The 22,416-nt window shown below is 43.0% G+C and overlaps 1 protein-coding gene across 7 annotated transcripts in view; it reads left to right on the top strand.

Moving 5' to 3' along the window:
* The window catches only part of TEAD1 (TEA domain transcription factor 1), a 261,923-nt gene that overhangs the window by 18,847 nt on the left and 220,660 nt on the right, over window positions 1-22,416 (top strand). Inside the window, exon 1 of one of the 7 annotated variants that reach the window (XM_053272628.1) lies at window positions 373-450. The exons of the other annotated variants lie outside the window; for them this stretch is intronic. The gene's annotated coding sequence lies outside the window, so the exon portion shown is untranslated. Of the gene's footprint in view, window positions 1-372; window positions 451-22,416 lie in introns of those variants that run through there. 7 annotated transcript variants of the gene reach the window in all.

Raw genomic sequence — 22,416 nt, 5'->3', positions numbered from 1 at the left:
GCTGTCACTTGCCACAGAATTAGTTGAATTTATATTAGCTTATGAACTGTGGTAGCAAAAGCTGATCCAAGCTCAGATGACTATTCAGTGACCACTGGCGAGTGCCGCTTAGCTCAGCAACCCATAGCTGCACAGCTGGCACATCAGTGTTGATTGACTATTAAATAAAATCCCTACAGCTGTTATGGGCTCAAACATTTGGGTGACAAAGTGGTTAAATTTGGTGGTCATAAGTTCACACAGTATCTCTCTCATTCTGTTTCCTTTCCCACCCACCATTTCTACTATCCAGCTTAAATCCAGACTGGATGAACAAAGAAAAGAGGACATGAAGTCATATAATATTTCATCTGAGTAGAGAAAAAGCTTGATTATCCTTCTACTTTTACCAAGGGTCCCTGATGAAAGCAACATCTGATTTTGTTGCCAGTTTGGATGTTACTTTAAATGGTGAGATTTGTAGAAGCTTTTGAATCCTTCATATTTAAAGTAATGTGAGAAGCAGAGGCATAGGAATTTCACCTGTTGATTCTGTGGTCCTTGTATTAAAAGTAGTGCCCAAATTAGCTCTCGGGGTAAGATATTGTGAGGACTAGCATTGTCTTGGAGGAAAATAATACTTTGCTGATATATCAACTTTCTTATAAGAAAATTGCTTTTTTCATCATGGAGTCTGTATATGTTTGAGTTATTGTCTGTGACCTCCTATTACATAGTGTGTTCTTCCTTGTTATAAGACATATTGAAACATTTTGCATGATGAAATAGCATTTATCTGGACCCCAGTTAAAGGCATGTAGTAGCGCCCACTTAATTGTTACCTCTAATCCACCCTTTCTGCTTGGAAAACCAATGGGAGAGGATAGACAGCTGCACCCCATTAGGCAAGGGGTCAATCCTGACAGACATCACCCCCAACCCTTGGAAATGTGATTTTTTTCCAACTTACCCTGGGTAGCTGGTAAGACAGATGTCTCTCATGCTGCCCCTTCTCTTTCTAGAGCAAACTGAAACATCTGACATCTCCACATCCTTTGCTTTTGCTAGAGTCCTTTGCATTTAACAGTCTTGTATGAACCTGCCTTATATGGAGTCAAAGTGCTGATCCAAGTTGGACCAGAGTTAACCTCCTTGGCAGGATAGCTTAGCCTTTCCATATGGGGTTTCAAAAAGTGAATGGAGAAGTGCTGACTTCCACATACCCAACACACTTCTAGGCATGCACAACTGTCCCTCTGTAGCTTTGTGCCTGTTAATTGTTAGTAAGAGATGTGTTTGAGTAAAAAGTTAAGTTTAAAAGCTTCTACCAACTTACAGTGAACATCTTTTTTGAAAAGAAAAGAAAAGCAGATTCCTCATGTAAAAAGATTTGAGTACGTTTGTGCAAGCTATATGAAAGTTGAGTGTAATGGAAAATTAATTACTAACACTTTGAACAAAATGTCTGGTTGTTATCACTTGCGGATTTGAGTATCTGTGACCGGGAAATTGTGACTGGTCTCGCAAACCGTGACCTGAGTATCCACAGTTTGGCGAGACTTTGTTTCAATTTGTGGGATTTTTTCAGGGGTTGGGGGGGGGAAGATAATTTTTGGGGGTCCCCTTCTCACCCCTCTTACTCACTCCTGATGATTTGGGGGGATTTCCCCCCTAATTTTTACTGTATTTTGTGGTCCCTTCGCAACCGTGATTCCCCTAATCCCCAGTTTGCCATTGATTTCAATGGTTTGTCAACCACGAATTCACCATCCATGAGGTTTTCCTGGAACGGAACCCTCATGGTTGGCGGGGGATAACTGTATATATATATTTTTCTTGCTTAAGAATAAAAAATGTGAATAGTATATTAGGAACAAGGTACACTAAATATAATCTGCAACAATTCAGGTGTTTGCTATCTGGGTACCATGTATTTGGGTACAGTAGAGATGTGAGTGTGCTAACTAGTAACACCTCCTTATGTGGATGCACCATCCAAATACCCCCCCCCCCCGGAAGAATACACTGTTTGCTTCTGCAGTCAAACTCTATACCTGGAGATGCAGGAAGGCATGGATATGGAGTGTGTGGGGAAAGGGCTTTCTGTAGCACTTATGTCCCCACTGTACCTGAACATAAGAACAGCCCTGCTGGATCAGGCCCAAGGCCATCTAGTCCAGCATCCTGTTTCACACAGTGGCCCACCAGATGCCACTGGGAGCCTACAGACAAGAGTTGAGGGCATGCCTGCTCTCCTGCTGTTACTCCCCTGCAACTGGTATTCAGAGGCATCCTGCCTTGAGGCTGGAGGTGGCCTATAGCCCTCCAACTAGTAGCCATTGATAGACCTCTCCTCCATGAAGTTATTCAAACCCCTCTTAAAGCCATCCAGGTTGTTAGCTGTCACCACATCCTGTGGCAGAGAATTCCACAAGTTGTTTTTGTGTTGTGTGAAAAAGTACTTCCGATGGAGTTGGTCCTAAATTTCATGGCAATCAATTTCATGGGATGACCCCTGGTTCTTGTGTTATGTGAGAGGAAGAAAAATTTCTCTCTATCCACTTTCTCAACACCATGCATGATTTTATAGACCTCTATCATGTCTCCCCAAAGTCTTTTTTTCTAAACTAAATAGCCCCAGGTGTTGTAGCCTTGCCTCATCAGAAAGGTGCTCTAGGCCCCTGATAATCTTGGTTGTCCTCTTCTGCACTTTTCCAGTTCTACAATGTCCTTTTTTAGATGATGTGTTCAGAATTGTACGCAGTACTCCAAGTGTGGCAGCACCATAGTTTCGTATAAAGGCATTATTAGCAGTTTTATTTCCAATCCCCTTTCTAATGATCCCTAGCATGGAATTGGCCTTTTTCACAGCTGCTGCACATTGAGTCAACACTTTCAACAAGCTGTCCACCATGACCTCAAGATCCCACTCCTGGTCAGTCACCGACAGCTTAGATCCCATCAGCGTATACTTGAAGTTGGGGTTTTTCGTCCCAATGTGCATCACTTTACACTTGCCAACACTGAACCACATTTGCCGTTTTGTCGCCCACTCCCCCAGTTTGGAGAGATCCTTTTGGAGCTCCTCAATCTGTTTTGGATTTCACTATGCTAAAGAGTTTGGTATCCTTTGCAAATTTGGCCACCTCACTGTTTACCCCAACTTCTAAATTGCTTATGAATAAATTAAAAAGCACTAGTCTGAGTACAGATCCCCAGGGGACCCCACTTCTTACTACCCTCCATTGTGAAAACTCTCCGTTTATACCTACCCTCAGTTTCCTGTTCTTCAACCAGGTAGTAATCCATACATGTACTTGTCCCCTTATGCCATGACTGCTAAGTTTTCTCAAGAGTCTTTGATAAGGAACTTTGTCAAAAGTTTTTTGGAAGTCCAGGTATACTACAGGTGAAACTCGGAAAATTAGAATATCGTGCAAAAGTCCATTAATTTCAGTAATGCAAATTAAAAGGTGAAACTGATATATGAGACAGACGCATTACATGCAAAGCGAGATAAGTCAAGCCTTAATTTGTTATAATTGTGATGATCATGGCGTACAGCTCATGAAAACCCCAAATCCACAATCTCAGAAAATTAGAATATTACATGGAACCAAGAAGACAAGGATTGAAGAACAGAACAATATTGGACCTCTGAAAAGTATAAGCATGCATATGTATTCAGTACTTGGTTTGGGCCCCTTTTGCAGCAATTACTGCCTCAATGCGGCATGGCATGGATGCTATCAGCCTGTGGCACTGATGAGGTGTTATGGAAGACCAGGATGCTTCATTAGCGGCCTTCAGCAATTCTGCATTGTTTGGTCTCATGTCTCTCATCCTTCTCTTGGCAATGCCCCATAGATTCTCTATGGGGTCAGGTCAGGCGAGTTTGCTGGCCAATCAAGCACAGTACACTGTATACTTTTCAGAGGTCCAATATTGTTCTATTCTTCAATCCTTGTCTTCTTGGTTCCATGTAATATTCTAATTTTCTGAGATTGTGGATTTGGGGTTTTCATGAGCTGTACACCATGATCATCACAATTATAACAAATTAAGGCTTGACTTATCTCGCTTTGCATGTAATGCGTCTGTCTCATATATCAGTTTCACCTTTTAATTTGCATTACTGAAATTAATGGACTTTTGCACGATATTCTAATTTTCCGAGTTTCACCTGTATGTCAACTGGATCACCTTGATCCACACACTTGTTGACACTCTCAAAGAACTCCAAAAGGCATGGCCTTTGCAGAAGCCATGCTGATTCTTCCCCAGTAGGGCCTTTTCTTCTATGTGCTTTACAATTCTATCCTTGAGAATGCTTTCCATCACTTTGCCTGGAACAGATGTTAAGCTAACCAGCCTGTAATTTCCTGGATCACCCTGGATCCCTTTTTGAAAATTGGTGTTACATTTGCTGCTTTCCAGTCCTCTGGTACAGAGCCTGATTGTAGGGAAAGTTATATTTTTTAGCAAGGAGGTCGGCAATTTCACATTTGTGTTATTTAAGGACTCTTGGATTGATGCTGTCTGGCCCTGGTGATTTGCTAGTCTTCAATTTTTCCAGACAGTTTAGAACATCAGCTCTTGTCACTTCTATCTGACTCAGTTATTTAGCCTCCATCCCCAAAAAGTCTGGTTCAAGAATAGGTAAATAATCAGTATCCTCTGTCATGAACTGCAAAGAACTCATTTAGCTTTTCTGCAACTTCCATATCCTCCTTAATAATGTATACATGCCAGGATAGCCTGAACAGAGGTAATGTTGCACTGTGTACCCAACCCTTTAAAGGAGGAGTACTGTTCAGCAGCAGCAATATAGGAAGATGCTGAAAGGCATCATCTCAGACTGTGCGGGAGGAGGCAATGGTAAACCCCTCCTGTATACTACCAAAGAAAACCACAGGTCTCTATGGTTACCAGGAGTCGACACGGACTCAATTGCACCCTTTACCTTTACTGTTCAGCTAACCGTGTAGTATTTTGTCCTTCCTGATACAGTCCTGTATAGTGCAGGAAGGGTTAGGGTTAGGTTTTTTCTGTTTTTAAAACTTCACAGTATGCATCCCGCATCACCTGCCTGCCTCCTGCCTGTGTACTGTAAACTGTTAGACCATTTCCCCCCATCCCTCCTCCTTATTTTCCTATGCCTTTTTTTAGCTTGTTCACAAACATTCATTTTCAGCCATCTGACTTCTGGTTTCTTTAGACTTCTTTTTCCTACTTTGGGACAGAAATGAGAGTTGCCCATTGAAAATGGAGAATTTTAGTATAGCTATGATTGGCCAAGGTCACCTTAAGAGGCGCAGCGGGGAAATGCTTGACTAACAAGCAGAAGGTTGCCGGTTCGAATCCCCACTGGTACTATATCGAGCAGCAGCGATATAGGAAGAAGCTGAAAGGCATCATCTCATACTGTGCAGGAGGAGGCGGCAATGGTAAACTCCTCCTGTATTCTATCAAAGACAACCACAGGGCTCTGTGGGTGCCAGGAGTCGAAATCGACTTGATGCCACACTTTACCTTTCTGACTGGCCAGCACATGTCCTCCATTTGAACAAACAATACTACATAAGATATGCCCTCTTGGTTTGGTTTTTTTAAAAAGAATAAATTGCTTTCAGCTTTCAGATGCATCTGCTTCTGCATACTAGATATTCTGTTGAGTATGTTGAAACTGCCCCCCTCTTTTGGGTGGCACTGCTTTATGACTAGACTGATAGGCACTCAGTCACCTGCATTTGTCATTTGGAGGAATGATAGTTTATCCTTGACTGGAAATAACAAATAGCCTTGTGCTGCCTCAACCCCTCTGGCTTTCCTCCAGTTTTAATTCAGGAAAAAAAAGTACATATGACTTTTGGGCATCCCTGCATGTTGTGTTAGAACCAAAACAGCTGCCATTGTTTTGAGATAGCTCTGTGCAGTGAATAAAAAAATGTATGATCAAAGAATGTATTATGAACTCTTTTTTTCAGGCAGTATGAAGGACTATTTTTCCTATTTAAGTTAAATAAAAGGTACTTGAGGTTTTAAAATTCAGCCTTATATTGTAGTAATATAATGGTTTCAGTTGTTTGCCTACCATGATTTGAGGTTTTTACAATTTTGAATTTTTAAGATCTGGGACTTTGATTTCTCCATTTTCTAGTGAATAAAACACTCTTAGCTGGACTTAAAAGCAGCACGTTTGGATGTCAGACCAAGAGGCAACTTATCACTATAATGTGGATTTCAGGTGGGAATTAGAGGCCTGGGGCATCAAGTTGTTCATTGTCTATAAACCCAGTCGTCAGTGGCTAGTGATTGATTCATTAATTAAAATCAATTTAAATGGATTTGTAAGCCTCCTGTAACAGATTATCTTATGCGCAGCATCAAGTAAGGCAGCGTGGTCTTCAGAGAACATGTTATCTTCGACAAAATGTAACCAAACTCTCCGATGAATTTCTTTACTCATATTTGCATAAATAGATACTTCCTGTTGGTCATAGATTTTTCCAGTGAATCTTCTTCAAAATGTCCTTTTATTTTCATAGGTGTGTTCACACAAGTCTGTCATAGACATTGTTTTCATTTTCTGAACTTTTAAAGATATGCTGATTCTAACAAGAAACTTTATTTTAAAATGTGTATTAAAAAGTACATTATAAAGAGCTGGGTGTTATGGTGCCAGGTAGTACATGTGGTGTCTGTAAATGAGATGTCTGTGGAGAGCTAGACTGAACTTTACATTGGCATAATCATTTGATATAGGGCTGAGACTGAGCTATTCAGTACAGGTGGCCCTTGTTATTTGTGGGGTTTCTGTTCCCGCCTATTTCTGTGGATAACAAAACCACAAATAAAGCACATATAATCCCATCGGGATTGGGTGGTTAGGTTCCTAAGCACACGGAAGTGTGCTGCAGATTACAAGAAAAACCAGGGGTGGGGTGGGAATCAGAGAATCAGAAATAAGTAGAGTACCTTGGTCTTCAACTCTTCAGCTTTCTACCCCCCCCAACTTCAAAATCCTCCAATTTTTGTTCTTTTTTAAAGCCTTTTTTCTCCAGAAAGGAGCCATAAAATGGTTCAGCACTGCAAAATGGTGGCAGAAAATGATGGAAGTAATTTCCTGCCATTCAAGAACTGTGGCTAGGCAAAAATAACTCTATTTTAACCCCTGTGTATAAATAAACTGAGCCTCTATGATTCAACCACAGGTTCAGGGTCTGTAGGTAGCAAGGGCCACCTGTAGAGGTAACTTTGAGTTTTGAATACTCCATCATGGCACAAGCTCCCTAATCATGAGAAACTGGTAAGTCAGAGACAAGGGTTTTAACTTTTCTTTCCTCCCAATATGCTAATTTTCTGTGTGGAGGGAATCTTGATGTGAACAAAGCTTTCACCATAACTAAGCCTAAATGGCTTAGGTCTGGGTTACCTGAGAAGAGGTCCTTTCTCTACAAGATCCCCACCGCTTACTTACTTTATTTATTTACAGTCAGTGACCAAAAGAGAAATGTACAATCATTAATAACTCAAAATCACATAAAATCCTTAAAATAAGAGTATATATATATATACCTAAAAATGGCAGTTTTTTTAAAAAAGAATACCCTCATGAGTTTAAGACTCTTATTTTAAAAGCCACATAAGAGTACTTAGCAACTGTTCTGGAGATTACTGAATCTTCATCGGCTAATAAGTACTTTAAAAGAAGATCCCCGGTTTTCCCCTTCAAATTATTTAGCAAGAGATGGATTAATTGCTGCCTTACATCCTGGTAAAGTGGACATTTTAATAAGATATGGGCCATTGACTCAATCTCCTGGCCACAAGGACATGTGCGCTTTTCATAGGGCAATTTGTTATACTTCCCATATAAAAGCACTGAAGGGAAGGCGTTAAACCTTGCCCTAGAGAAAGCCCATCTATGATTGCATTGAGTAATTGTAAACAAGTAGGTAGCTGGGCTTAAGTCTGTCTTTAGCTGTACAGATTTGTAAAATTGAGGTAAAATAGCCCTCTCATTTTGTATTTCTATATCGACCAGTCTTTGCTGCACCAATTTGCGAGCTGTAGTCGTACCAGCCTCCAACAGTAAAGCAGGAGATAATCCGCAGCAGGAAAGCTTGTGCGTTATTTCCTTGCACCAGGATGCTTGTGGCTCTGCTGCCAGTAATTTGGGGATTAATCCTGTTGGGGAAAGATGCAGTTTTATCCAATAGTTGATTGATAACATCCAGGCCTTGGACTCCAGTTTGAGAATGCCCGCCTCTGAGTGGATCACTGCGTTGGACACACAGTTGGGGGCACCAAATAGCTTCCTCAAGAAACCAGTTTGGATTTTTTCTAGTTCGCCAAATTTTGCATACATCCCCAATTGGGCTCCATAAAGTATTTGGGGAACCACCTTGATTTTATAAAGTTTGATTGCTGCTGGGATATAATTCCCCCCCTTAGACCAGAAAAATCTCATTATTGCTGCAATATTGCGCTTAGCCACTTCGGCCATTGAGCTAATATGCGCATTCTTGCCCCACCGCTCATTAAGAACATCAGGAGGGATCCATCATCAGGTGCCCTCATTTCATCAGGTGGCGACATGGGAGTGGGCCTTCTCAGTTGCTCACCCTAGGTTGTGGAGCATACTCCCTGTGGATATAAGATGACTCTGTCTTGGAAGCTCTTCATCCTGGCTTTTGATGATACCTAGTTGTAACCTTAATTTTGATGATATTTAATCTGCTTTAAATGTTTCATTATTTTAATTGTTTTATTCTGTGTATTTGATTTTAATTTGAACCACCTTGAACCACTTCAGGAAGGGTGATATATAAATTGAATGAATGAATGAATGAATAAATAATAACTTTAAGCCTCATCTCACCACCTTCGTTTGGAAGTACTACAGTATTAGGGCTCCACTCATTGGCTCTTCTGAATGTGTAGATAAGCTCAAAGGCTCCTATGGAAGTAATATCTGGGCAGCAGAAAATAACTCTTTGGACTTAACAAAGTTAAACATATATGGCATCTGAAGTAGGAATGTGAAACTCCAGGTAGGTTAAAATAGTTCTTTTAAAAACTGTATTATTTTTCACATTGCAAATCGTTAGGAGGTACCTTCTGTCAGTACTCAGTTTTTCAGTTATTTCCTTATCCTGTCGTTACTTTGATTATACTTCGAAAGTGTCCAGTTATTAATATAAGTGGAGTGTTTCTTTTGTTACATGGCAGAAAGATTATGCTCCAAAGATGTCAGTGCATCTGACCACCCCATAAGCTACTTTTCAGTCCCACCCGCAGTTCTTTCTGGTAATTTTTCCTTACATTTTCAAGCATCATATACAAGATCCAGATTTCTTCTGGCCATTTAAATGCATCAGCAATCACTCTCATTTATTCCTGGTAAAATACTGGCTTTTAATCTTCCAGTAAGAGAAAAAGTAGATGTTGACCACAATCCATCACAGAGTTAAGCCCATCAGCACCTAACTCTGCATTGGATTATGGTGGTTAGGTTTAAATGCCTAGAAGGCCAATAAGTGTAAGTGAGGGGAAAAATCTGAAATATGTAGATAGTTCAAATGGAGTAGATGACTGCTGATAATCTGTGTGTGGTGTTTGGTAAGCAGAAATATTCATTCAAAAACAACTTAAAGGTAATAAGGGATGGCAAAAGATCTCTGTGCAGTGCAGTGGTTTTCTGTGAGAATTTTAACTTAAAAAAAAACACAAAACTATCAATATTTACAGAGATCATTTGTGAAAGTGGGGTCAAGAATGGTAAAGGACTAGAACAGGGGTGGGCAGTTTGTGCCTCTCCAGATGTTGCTGAACTGAAATTCCACCCTCTCCAATTTATTACAGCTGGGCATGTAGTTCGACCACATTGGAGAGAGACACGTTGCCTACTCCTGAAATAGAGGGAAAGAGCGAAGTAAAATTTTTAAGCTCAGCCAAGAGTCCCATCTAGACTAAATCACTCCTGTACTCGCATGCAACCTCGACTCACAGCGGACCAATTCAGATGAACAGTGGCCTGCAGCAGTCCCCACGTGTAATGAAGTTGAGGTGCGTGCATTCGCACCATGACCCTGATGTTACTGCATTCTGCAGGCTGCTATTCATCTGAACTGGCCCAGGGAAGCATTTTTAGCGGTCCACTACTCTGGAATTCCTTGTTCCTCAGAGGTTCAACAAAATGTGAGTCTTTCTATCTTCTGGAAGTGCTCCAAACATTTAGAGCTTCTTACACTATTTCTTGTACCTAGGTATAGTAATACAATAAATGAGTACAAATCACTACCTTTCCTCAAAAAGTCAGGATTTAAAGAACGATGGGACCCTTGATTTTTGTATATTGGAGTATGTGAACCAGTCAGATCTGACATGAGGCAAGTGGATTTTGCACTCTGCAATTTGTATTTGAGTGCAAAAGGTATAGTTTAAAAGGAGGCTTAGACATTATCATTTGAACTGACTCCATATGTCAAAAGTATATGATAATTTTAATTCAGTGTGATACTGATTGAATTTTCTGTTTCTAGGACAATGTTTAGAGTTTAGAGGTTTATGACCCTTTTCCTGTGATGGAATAATAGGCCAACATTTCCCTTTCCAACATTCTGATGACAAAACATGACCAAATGAGCAGGTGTTTTACATTGATACACACAAAGTACCAAATTGCCTGGTCTTTCATCTTTTTTGAGGGTTTGGCTAGATGAGCACGTGATTGCCTGCATCATACTTTACATGCATGGTAGAGAATTGCATGCAGGCCTACTCCTCCACCACAAGAAAATCCTCTTAGCAGTGAGGATTGGGCCTTTGTGTCTTAACTCAGGGAGATTGGAGAATTGTGAATATAAATAGAAATAAGTGAATTAACACAACATTAATTGTGTTGATGTTTTAATTGTTTTTTTAGATTGTGAACTGCCCAGGGACTTGTGTATGGGGTGGTATTAAAATGTGTTAAATAAAACAAAATAGATTCTTCATTAATGTCAGTTCCATTGCTTATCTCAGCAGAGGATTGTGTTCCTGTGGTAAAGGAACAAGCATGCATGTATCCTTCCACCATCTCATGATGTAATGTGTGATACATGTACTTCTTGTGGAGGCTCATGCACACAGCCTGCAGTAAGTTTCCTTCAAGGAACAGTGGAAGATGTATGTTCCATTGTGATAAAACTCTTTGAATTGAGAGACCAATTTCAGAATGGTTTGTCATCTGCTTGGTTTACGAACATAAGCAAAATACCTTCATTTTTGCCCTCAGTACGAAATAGGTTGCCTGTAGGTGTTTTGTGTGTGTGTGCTGTTCCATGTGGTTTATCACATTTCATTCATTAATACTAACAGAAAAAAGTTTTTTTAATAGTTAATGTTGCATCTGGGTTCTCTGATAAGCCCCTATTTGACAAGCGTTCTTGTTTAAATACAATGACTACTTGCAACCTGATCCTATGCATGTTTGTCCATGTTTGTACTTGGACTGGTTCAAATTAACAGTAGCTGCTACACGCAATAATGTTGGGGTGCAGCAAGAAAGTGCCCATGCTGATGTCACAAAAGGATGTGCTTACACAATATTGGCATGTCCTTGAATTCCAAACGAGGGGCGTTCATTGGAATCACCCTTCTACATGTGCTACAAAAGCCCTTTGTAGAGAGGTGATTTTCCTAAACACTCATTGCATGTGATTAAAGGATGTGCAGAGATTGTGTCAGTATGTTTTTTTAGTGCTGTTGGGATGGGCATGTTTTTGACATGGTTCTGCTTATTAGGCTGCTGGTCCCATTATTAGGCTGCTGTTCATTTGAATCTGCCCCTATTCAAACATGATGCACATAGATATCTGTACATTTGTACATGTTTTTGTGTGAATGATTGTATCTGCATTAATTTTAAAAGTGTACCTTCCTATCTGTACCATGTGTTCGAAGTGTACTGCTGTACCCATGTTCAGCATAGTGTGAGAATAACTGTACCTGTACACTTATTGTACAAATGTTCAACATAATGTCTGAATAGAGCTGTTGGCTCAGGCGAATGTGTGCATAGTACTGTAGGGTTAGGTAAAATGGGAGGTTCCTTCTCTTTTCATCCCATCACAATCAGGACTGCAATCTTCTGCTCACTTGATTTGGATTAAATTCAACTGAAACTGGAGAACTGACTTCCAAAGGCAAATAGGGACAGATGTGAGAAGGTAAGAAAATGGAAACGGTTGGAGTGTGTGTCCAGTGCAACACCTAATGTGTGTTTCCCCTGTGCTGGAGCTCATTATTGATGGATTGTGGACTGAACATGCTCGCGAGACAGGACTGTAGAGTAACCTCCTGCCACCAGGAGATGCTTGTATCCCAGTTCTGGTCCTGTCTTGCTTGAGATCACAGGATACAGAGAGAAAACTCTGCTATTTGGACATTTGAACTTTTTCTATGGCTAGTCCTTTCTGTTTTTTCTGGCTTCTCTCCCCGCCACCTCCCTTAGATTGTGCAAGGGTGAGTAGGAGCTGCCTTAGACCTTGCCTTACATTTAAAAAAAAAAAATAATAATATTTTGGCTCAATTCGGTTTTTTAGATCCTTTTTTTCTTTAGGTCCCAGCATTTTTCAGTTCACTCCTCCAATCATGGAGCTTGCCTACGCTTTTGAGGGGATCCCTTTCTGAAGGTCCTCCAGTTACCACAAAAGATTTGACGCCAAACGCACTCGTTAGGACTGAATAGGCCTCTCCTCCTGCTCCATCTGGCCCTCCTTCCCTTGGAAAAGCGTCGGCCTCGCTCACATTGTTCTCTGCATTGTTCTCCTACAAAAGCTGCCAATAAAACCAAATACATTTTCAGCGAGCAACCCAAACTGAAAAAGAAAAAAACCCTGTGTGCTTAAGTGAGTACCTCCTTATCAAGGACATTTGCAGGAAAATGAAACCACGCCTGAAAAGTGGCTCGACAAAAGGTGGAAAACACAGGGAACCGGCTGGTCTGCACAGTCCCACCGCACCTTGCCCAATCCCAATGGGCGAAGAGGTTTTGGCGCCATTACCAGCCACACCAATACAAACCCAGCCGCCCGCTGCTCCTTGTTTGCCACTGAAGGAGAAACTGGCTGATCTGGCAGGAGGAGGTCCAGGGGAAAACAGGCCTACACTTCCTATCCCTGTGAGTAACATCGTCCCTTCTCCTTTAGGGCCGGTTCCTGCTAGTTCCCCTGACGTGGCTCAATGGTTTAGGCTTTTCTTGGGTGAGGGAGGTTCCACTCCTCAGGATGCTCTGCCCCCACCACAACAACCTCCACAAGGTCCTCTGGCTCCAGTCCCAGCTGCACCAGTGGTATAGGCCAGACCCAGGCCTCTTAGGAAGTGCCTCTTCTCCTCTTTGCCCAATTCTAGCCCCAGGAAGAATGCTATCCCACCCTTGGAGTGTGGCCGCTTTCAATCCAGATGGGTGGGTAGCAGACGCAGACGAAGGCTTTCTTGCTCCTCTTCCTAAGCCTCTCCCCCTCCAGCTTTTTTATGACCCAAGCCTCAGCCTACCCTCCTGCCTATACCTGCTTTACCTTCTCCGCCTGCCCTACCTCCTCCCAGTAATTCCACCTGCTCACTCTCTTACCCATTCCTGCACCAGCGCCTCCTATTGTGAATCCGGTTCTGCCCATGGGACCTGCTATGCCAGTATTTGACTTGGATTCTAATGCTGGCTCATCAATCCCAATACATCCAGATGATCCTGATACTAAGGACGGAGAGCTATCGGGCAAAGAGGTCTCCCAACCATCACCCATCTCCTCTCACCTCTTTGTCTCCTCTGATTTTGAAGTATTGTTAGCAAAAGCCAAAAGAGCAATTAATGATGTAGCCCCTGCTGAATCCTCGCAAATGGATCCTGATCTGGATAAAAATGTATTTCCTTCCTCTTCTACATCCACTATGCCATTCCATGCTCTTTTCTGTAAAGATGCTTGCAGAATGGCAACAACCAGCCTAGTTCCTAGTAGCTACCCTGGTAGCATACACTGTTCCCTCTAAGGTGTACGCATATGCACGTGCTCACAAGTTTTTGGATGTCAGCTCAGTTCATTTTAGATCCCGCTCAAGTTGAATCAGGAGGGCCTCATTCTGATTGCAGGTATGCACACGCTGCCTTGATAGTGCTGCCCAGAACAAAACATTTCACATAGAGATGAAAAAAATTAGTGAGATCACTGCCCAGGAAGCACTACCCCCTTGCTCAGGAGGTCTCTTCTATACTTGCTGTGCCCCACATTGATGCCCCAGTTGCACAAATAGTCTCAGGTTCTCTCCTAAATACTGAAGGGCAAGAACTGCTAAAAGTTTCCGAAGATAGAAAATGCGGTTCACTCCTTTAAAAAGCTCATGAGGCTTCTGCAGCTGTAATTAAGGCTGCGACTACTAATTCTACTTTTTACAGGGCAGCTATCCTTTGGGCCAAGGAACTCACAGTACTGGTCCCCACCAGACAACATTAAGCTGCACCAAGGTATTAGTGGTGATGTGCCTGGACCAGTCCGGAGGCCATTATGCTGGTCTCCGGACCGGTCCGGACATGGGCGGTTCAGGGTTCAGAGGGATTGGGGCAAGGGGCTCCTTTAAGGGCGGGGGAGGGGCTCCTTTAAGGGCGACCCCTCCCGCCGCTTTCCCTCCTCCAGCGTGCGTATTCTCTTAATTGGGGTGGCAGGATACCTCCCTGCTGCCCCTCCCCCCGCTTGACTGCAAAAGACTGCAAAAAGCCTTTTGCATGTGTGCACGCTGTGCATGCGCTTCACGTCTCAGCGATGTATGTGTGTGGCCGCTTGCGCGCACGTTGCGGAGATGTGAAGTGCGCGCGTGACGTGGGCACGCACAAAAGGCTTTTTGCAGCCTTTTGCAGTCAAGTGGGGGAAGGGGCGGCAGGGAGGTATCCTGCTGCCCCAATTACTAAAGAGAATACGCGTGCTGGAGGGGGGAAAGCAGCGGGAGGGGTAAGTACACAGCCGTGTCCAATGGAGGCAAAGGTACTGAGGCCAGCCCAAATCCCATGGATTCAGACCCTTCAACTCCATCACGCTAGCAGGCAGAAAACAATGACTCAGTACAGGTAGGGGGGGCAGACTTTTTTGATTCACCCCCACTTGGATGTCTACAACCCAAGATGGGTCCTAGACACCGTCTTCCATGGTTACTCCCTAGAGTTCACCTCCCACCCCCCAGACTCCTTCATGGTTTCACCATGGTCCACCAATCCAGCCAAACAACAACTGATGGTTCCGGCAATTCATCATCTTCTTCAGATTCGGGCGATGGAGCCTGTCTCCTCCACAGAAATATACTCTGGTGTTTACTCTCTTTTATTCTTAATGCCGGGAAAAAATGGGTCCTGGAGGGCTGTTCTCGACCTCAAACAACTGAACAGATTCATAAAGAAAAGGAAGTTCAGGATGGAGTGCTTACACACCATCAAGGAGGCCAAATGTCCCAATGACTATCTGGCCTCAGTGGGCCTGTGTGAAACATAGCTCCACATCCCTATTCTTCCTCAGCACAGAAGGTTCCTTTAATTCACATATGACAGCCACCACTTGTAGTACAGGGCCCTTCCATTCGGGTGATCATCCTCCCCCGGATCTTCACAAAAGTCATGGTCACCTTTATAGCTTACCTCCACCCATAATTGGATATCATCATCTGGCCTCTGACCTTCCAGCGGTACATCACTCCCTGCAATGTCTCAGAGACCATGGCTTCATGGTAAACAGGGAGAAGAGTCACCTCCCGGCCTTCCCAAATACTTCAACACCTGGGAGTCCTTTTCAACATGGCACAGGCTTCGGTCTCACTCTGGGGTGGGGAGAGTTTTCCAAAGAAGAGGCCACAGAGAAGGCCCTCCTATGGGCCCAGACACCACACACTGGGACACTAAGGTGTGCCATCTGAGAAGACCTCACAGGCCGAGATACAACTGGCTAAGAGAGGAGATATACAGGTTCTAAGCCCATAAGGGTTTTGTAGGTGAGAACCAGCACTTTGAGTTGGACCTGGAAGCTAACAGGCAACCAGTACAATGACCATAAAAAAGGTGTGACGCTATCAAATCTATGGCCACCGATAAGGAGGCGGGCCACTGCATTCTGGACTAGTTGAAGCTTCTGAATCATTTTCAAAGGCAACCCGAGGTAGAGCTCATTACAGTAATCCATACGAGAGGTAACAAAGGCATGGTTTACTGTTGCCAGGGCCTGCCAGTCGAGGAAAGGCAGTAACTGGTGAACTAGCCAAAGCTGGGCAAAGACGATTGTTGAATGGGCACAACTTATCCTAATTGTGCCTCACTGGCCCAAGAGACCTTGGTTCTCTGACCTGGTCATCTTCTCCTCCCATCCCCCATGGTGTCTGCCTCTTCGAAAGGACCTTCTCACTCAAGGACCAATTTTACATCCCAAACTGGAATGGCTGCACTTGGATGTTGAGTGCTCAAGGCTAGCAGCCCAGAGCTACTCGTGCCAGGTCCAGGATACCATCTTGGTGTCTCACCTTCCATCCACCCAAAGGATTTATCAAGCCTCTTCGGAGGCCTTCTCCAGATGGACCCGCAGAAAGCAGCTGAAGCCACTCTCTACTGGTATTCCCGAGGTACTCTTCTTCCTTCAGACCTCCGTCTCCGACCCAATACTTTCAAGAGACATGCCTCAGCCCTTGTCTCCATTCTTAACATCTCAGGTCCAGACACTTCATCTCTGCATCCTCATATCTCCCGCTTCTTAAGAGGGACATCTAATTTAGCTCCTCCCCCCTCAGTGTTTTCCCTCCTGGCGCTTGAATAAAGTCCTGAATGCTCTCACACAGCCCAGCTTTGAACCCTTATCCTCTATTAGCCTGAAGCTTCTGTCTTACAAAGCCCTGTTCCTGGTGGCCATCACATCCACTCACAGGGTCTCAGAACTTGGTGCTCTATCAGTATGCAAAGAACTATGTCTCTTCCAACCAGATGCTGTTGAACTCAGATTGGACTCCACCTTCCTTTGTCAACACATTCTTTCACCGTTCACAGGATATCGTTCTTCCCTCCTTTTGTCTGGCACCAGTTCACCGGAGGGAAAAGATGTGGCACAAGCTTGACGTCTGCAGAGCCCTTCGTATATACCTCAAGCTCACGGAAGGGTTCCTCAAGTCGGACACGCTCTTTGTGGCCTTTCAACCATTTTCTCAGGGCCTCAAGGTTCCAAAGTGACTCTGTCTAGGTGGCTTAAGGAATGCATTAGGCTCACTTACAGAACTCTGAAGCTCCCTGTTCCAGATGGGATCATGGCACACTCCACCTGCAATACCGCGACCTCTGCAGTTTTTCTGCACACACTCCACTGTTGGATATTTGTAAAGTGGTGACGTGGTCCTCCGTTACTCGATTTGTTCGACATTACAAGATATTTTCCTTCTCGGCACCACAGGCTACCTTTGGGCGAAGGGTGCTCCAGCAAGTAGTCTAGTACATCCCCCTCCCACAGTCATTCCGCTTGGGCATGTCCCATCAATGATGAGCTCCTGCACAGGGGGAAAAGGAACATTGGTCTTAGCATGAAGGGTTCTTCTCCCCTGTGTCCAGAGCTCATCATGCCTACCCAGATGCACATCTCTCAGTTGCTCTTCCTCTCACTTGCCTTCTTCCTGGTTGGGACGGGTTGTCTTCGACACAGTTTTGGGTGGAGTCAGCTTCTTGGATTACAGTAATAGTTCTACCCATTATGCGTCTCCATACATGAATGAATGTTCTCCCTTTTTAACTCACCAGCCTTTTCTCCTTCACTTACCAACTGTCCTGATGGCTCTCTCCTCTCACAGCAGCTCTTCGCTGCAGTCCCAGAACTGGGATACAGGTGTCTCCTGGTGGCAGGAAATTACTCTACAAAATTGCAGTCCTATCGACTGAGCATGCTCAGTCCACAATCCATCAATGAGGAGCTCCAGACACAGGGAAAAAGAACCCTTGACGGTAAGACCAATGTTCTTTTTTCAGAAAATCTCCTGGTTTAGTTGGAAACTAGTTCTTGATTTTATTGGGGTGTTTTAGGTGGGAGTGGGGAGAAAGGTCTATGAGCATGAGCAGGAAAGAAAATTTACCATAGTTACATAGACATGGCAACCCACTGAAACAGTAAGCATACCTAATGAGTCATATTTAGACATGGGGAAGCTGGCATTGGGGAAGAACTGCAGCTGCTAGAATCAAGCAGGTGCAGTTGGGGGTGTTGTACAGAAGTTTGAGACTGGGATTGCTGGCTTTTTAACATAGATGTGAAAAGAAAAACCTGGAAGCTAGTTTTAAATTTAGGTTCTTCATTTCTGTTTGTTGTTGTACATAAACTATCTATCTGTTTATTTCTATCTGTTTGTTGGCTTACATAAAGAACCAGTGTGATGTAGTAGCTAGAGTGCTGGACTAGGACCAGAGAGACCCGAGTTCAAATCCCCATTCAGCCATGATACTAGCTGGGTGACTTTGGGCCAGTCACTTCCCTTTCAGCCTAACCTACTTCACAGGGTGGTTGTGAGGAAAAAACTAAGAATGTAGTACATCACTCTGGGCTCCTTGGAGGAAGAGTGGATATAAAATGTAAAAATAGAAATAATAAAATAAATAAACTTAATTCTCTTTTTATATCTATAAAAATTTTTCTTTAAGTCTGCTGATCTGCTTAATAGGGACTTATGCAAATTCATCATCGGATATCCCAGACTAAAATATTTAAAATGTTTATTTCATTTATTTGTTTCAGGGCTTCTGTGCTGAAGACAAATAAGTGCACAAATAGTGAAAAGTTAACTCTCCAAAGCTGTACAGTTAGCCCAAATTTAAGGTTGTTCCCCCCACCCCAGTTTAACGTCAATCAAAAAGTAATTTGAGACAGAGGTAGGCTCAATTTAACCCCTGGAACTTGCTTGCAATACCAGGGCTAAACTCCAGACACAACTCTTGGAATAAAATGTAGGGCATTTATGGAGAATTGAAGCCTGTCTGCTCATGGGAGTGCTTCTGGGTCAATGGGTGTAATATCTGGGCAGGTCTGAATTCTGGCAACATCAAATGGGGGAATAGTGTAGTTGAGCACATCTCTCCTCCTCCAGCCTTGCTGCATAATTTGTGTGGGGACATTTCATCCAAACTGCCTATCGGTGTATGAATCTAATTTTGGTTTGAATGAACTGTCCTCCCACATGGATATGTGGTGGTGACACAGTGGCTGGGGGCAAGTCATTCATGCCTACACTCTTCCCCACATGATGCCAAGGGACCGCAGATACTTCATTTGACTCAGCCCAGTGTTCCCGATGCACTAATTTCCTGTTCACAAGAAGTCCCCCCCCTTCAAAGTAGGGGAGCATACAGCAATCTGAAAACTCGTCCCACTTTTACTGAGAGTTGGTACAGGCTAAGCCTGTATTCACTGAAAGATGCTGGATCAGACGCAACCCATAGGTAACCCTTCCATGAATGAGGTGATGTGGTCATCAATCAAGGTGGCAAGACGCCCACCTGCTCCCCACTTAAAAAAAAAGGAAAAGGGAGGAAAGGATGCATACAACGGAGAAGCAACATTTGACTCCTTGCCTTAGGCACACAGAGGTCTTGAGCTTTCACTGCCCAACCTGACGGAATTGTTGGGAGAGGTCAACATGAACACCCCAAAACTGTCAAGTTGAGTTAGAACTCTGATATTCTGTCATTTCTTCTGCCCTCTCCTTTTGTCCTACCTTACATGGAAAAATTCAAAGGAAAAAAGAGGGTAATTTTAAAGACTGTCCTCTTTGCTCCATACCCTATGAAAGCACTCAGCCAGCAGCTGCCTGGCTTGAAGCACTCAATAAGCATCTGCCTGGCTGCTTGTCTTATGGATTGTATTTTGGAAAGGACCTCCCTGCACACCTTTGAATTAGATTTAGGTCTCCAAGAGGATGGAGAACTGCATTTATATTTTTAGCTACAAATCCCACAATCCCCTGCACTACTTGGGAATCTAAACTTAATTCAAAAGGGGGGAAATGGTCCTTTTAAAAAACACAACCTGCAAGTTGAGTGGCTTTCTGAGTGTTCCCCATAGGTAGGGAGCAAAGAGGATGGTGTGAAGCCTTTCCCCTGCCCTCATCCTCCTTACTCAACCCCAGAAAACCTGCAACTCCTCTTAGGAGTTCTGGAACTCTGATGAAGTTCTACACTGACAATAGAGAGCTTAGCAAGAGGTTCTGACCATTAGCCTCCCTACTATTGGTGTGGAATTAAAGTGTATATTAATAATAATAATAATAATAATTAATAATAATTCATAACCCATTGCCTCACACATGGATACTAAAATGTTTAGAAACTAGTGGTGTCAGCACCAATGGAAGCAACATCAGGAACCTGGAAGAGAAAGAACATTACAAATACTTGGCATTCTCCAGGCTGATAATATTGCACACAATGAAGTTAAAAGAAAGATTGGAAGTGAATACATCAGGAGAGTTAGAAAAATCCTCAAGTCCAAACTCAATGGTGGGAACACCATACAAGCCATAAACACCTGGGTTATACCTGTTATCAGATACACTCCAGGAATAATAGACTAGACCCAGGCAGAGCTAGAGATGCTAGATCGTAAGACCAGGAAAATCATGACCATCAGTTATGCTCTGCACCCCTGCAGTGATGTAGTTAGGCTATACCTCCCTCGCAGCTCAGGTGGAAGAGGAATGCTGCAAGTCCATCAAACAGTAGAGGAGGAGAAAAGAGGCCTTGAAGAATATATCAAGGACAGTGAAGAAGATGCACTTAAAATGGTGAATAACGAGAAACAATTCAACACCAATGAAACAAAGCAGGCCTACAAGAAAGAACTAGTCAAGAACCGAGCAGAAAAATGGAAAAATAAGCCCCTGCATGGTCAATATTTGCACAATATAAGTGGGAAATCAGACATCACCAAGACCTGGCAATGGCTTAAGAATGGCAACTTGAAGAAAGAAACAGAGGGTTTAATACTGGCTGCAGAAGAACAGGCACTAAGAACAAATGCAATAAGAGCCAAAGTCGAAAAATCCACCATAAACAGCAAGTGCCACTTTTGTAAAGAAGCAGATGAAACCGTGGACCACCTCATCAGCTGTTGTAAAAAGACCGCACAGACTGACTACAAACAAAGGCATGACATGGTAGCAGGGTACACTGGAACATCTGCAAAAAATGGTACACTGGAACATCTGCAAAAAATACAAGCTACCTGTAGCCAAAGATTGGTGGGACCATAAAATTGAAAAAGTTGTAGAAAATGAAGATGTAAAAATATTATAATACATCTGACTACAAACACACAAACATCTGCCACACAATACACCAGATATAACTGTAGTTGAGAAGAAAGAAAAACAAGTTAAAATACTTGACATAGCAATATCAGGAGATAGCAGAATAGAAGAAAAAGAAATAGAAAAAATAACCAAATACAAAGATCTACAAATTGAAATTGAAAGGCTGTGGCAGAAAAAGACCAAAATAATCCCAGTGGTAATTGGCGCCATAGGTGCAATTCCAAAACAACTTGGAGAGCACCTCAGCACCATAGGGGCCACAGAAATCACCATCAGCCATATACAAAAAGCAGCCTATATTTTGCAACGATATCTATAATAACCAACAGTATTGATGAAGAAATTCAGCCATCCCAGGTCCTTGGGAATGACTCGATGTCTGGATAAAACAAACCAGCCAATAACACCTGTTTGACTGTGTAAACAAGAAATAATAATAATAATAACTTGATTTCTATACTGCCCTAACAAAAATGGCTCAGGACGGTTTACACAGACAAATAATAAATAAATAAGATGGATCCCTGTCCCTCCCCAAAGGGCTCACATTCTTAAAATAAACATAAGATAGACAACAGTCACTGGAGGTACTGTACTGGGGTTGCATAGGTCTAGTTACTTTCCGCCTGCTAAATAAAGAGATTCACTACATTAAAAGGTGCCTCTTTGCCAAGTTAGCAGGAGTTGTGAGCAGGACTTGTAAGCTAGAAAGAGCACAAGGAGGCAACGTGTGTGTGTGTGTGTGTGTGTGTGTGTGAGAGAGAGAGAGAGAGAGAGAGAGAGAGAGAGAGAGAGAGAGAGAGAGATTTAAATACAGACATAGTAAGTCTGAACTCTTCCTCTATTAACTCCCAACAGGGGTTATTTCCAGCCTGATCACCACCAAGAGAGAAACTGCTTGGGAAAACTGTTTCAAGGGGGGAAAGCATGAATGGGAAATGGGTTCAATATCACCACCCTCCTATTCTGTGTTTTGTTGCTCCCCTATTGCTTTATAGGAATTTGGCTGCAGCCTGCATTGTAACACATGAGTCTACTGCTGCAATGTCCCGTTTAGCCACTGTGTATTCACAAATGTTTTAGAGAGGG

Source organism: Hemicordylus capensis, chromosome 1, assembly GCF_027244095.1.
Source record: "Hemicordylus capensis ecotype Gifberg chromosome 1, rHemCap1.1.pri, whole genome shotgun sequence".
NCBI classification, from domain to species: Eukaryota; Metazoa; Chordata; class Lepidosauria; order Squamata; family Cordylidae; genus Hemicordylus; species Hemicordylus capensis.
This window is presented reverse-complemented; position numbering and strand designations above follow the sequence as displayed.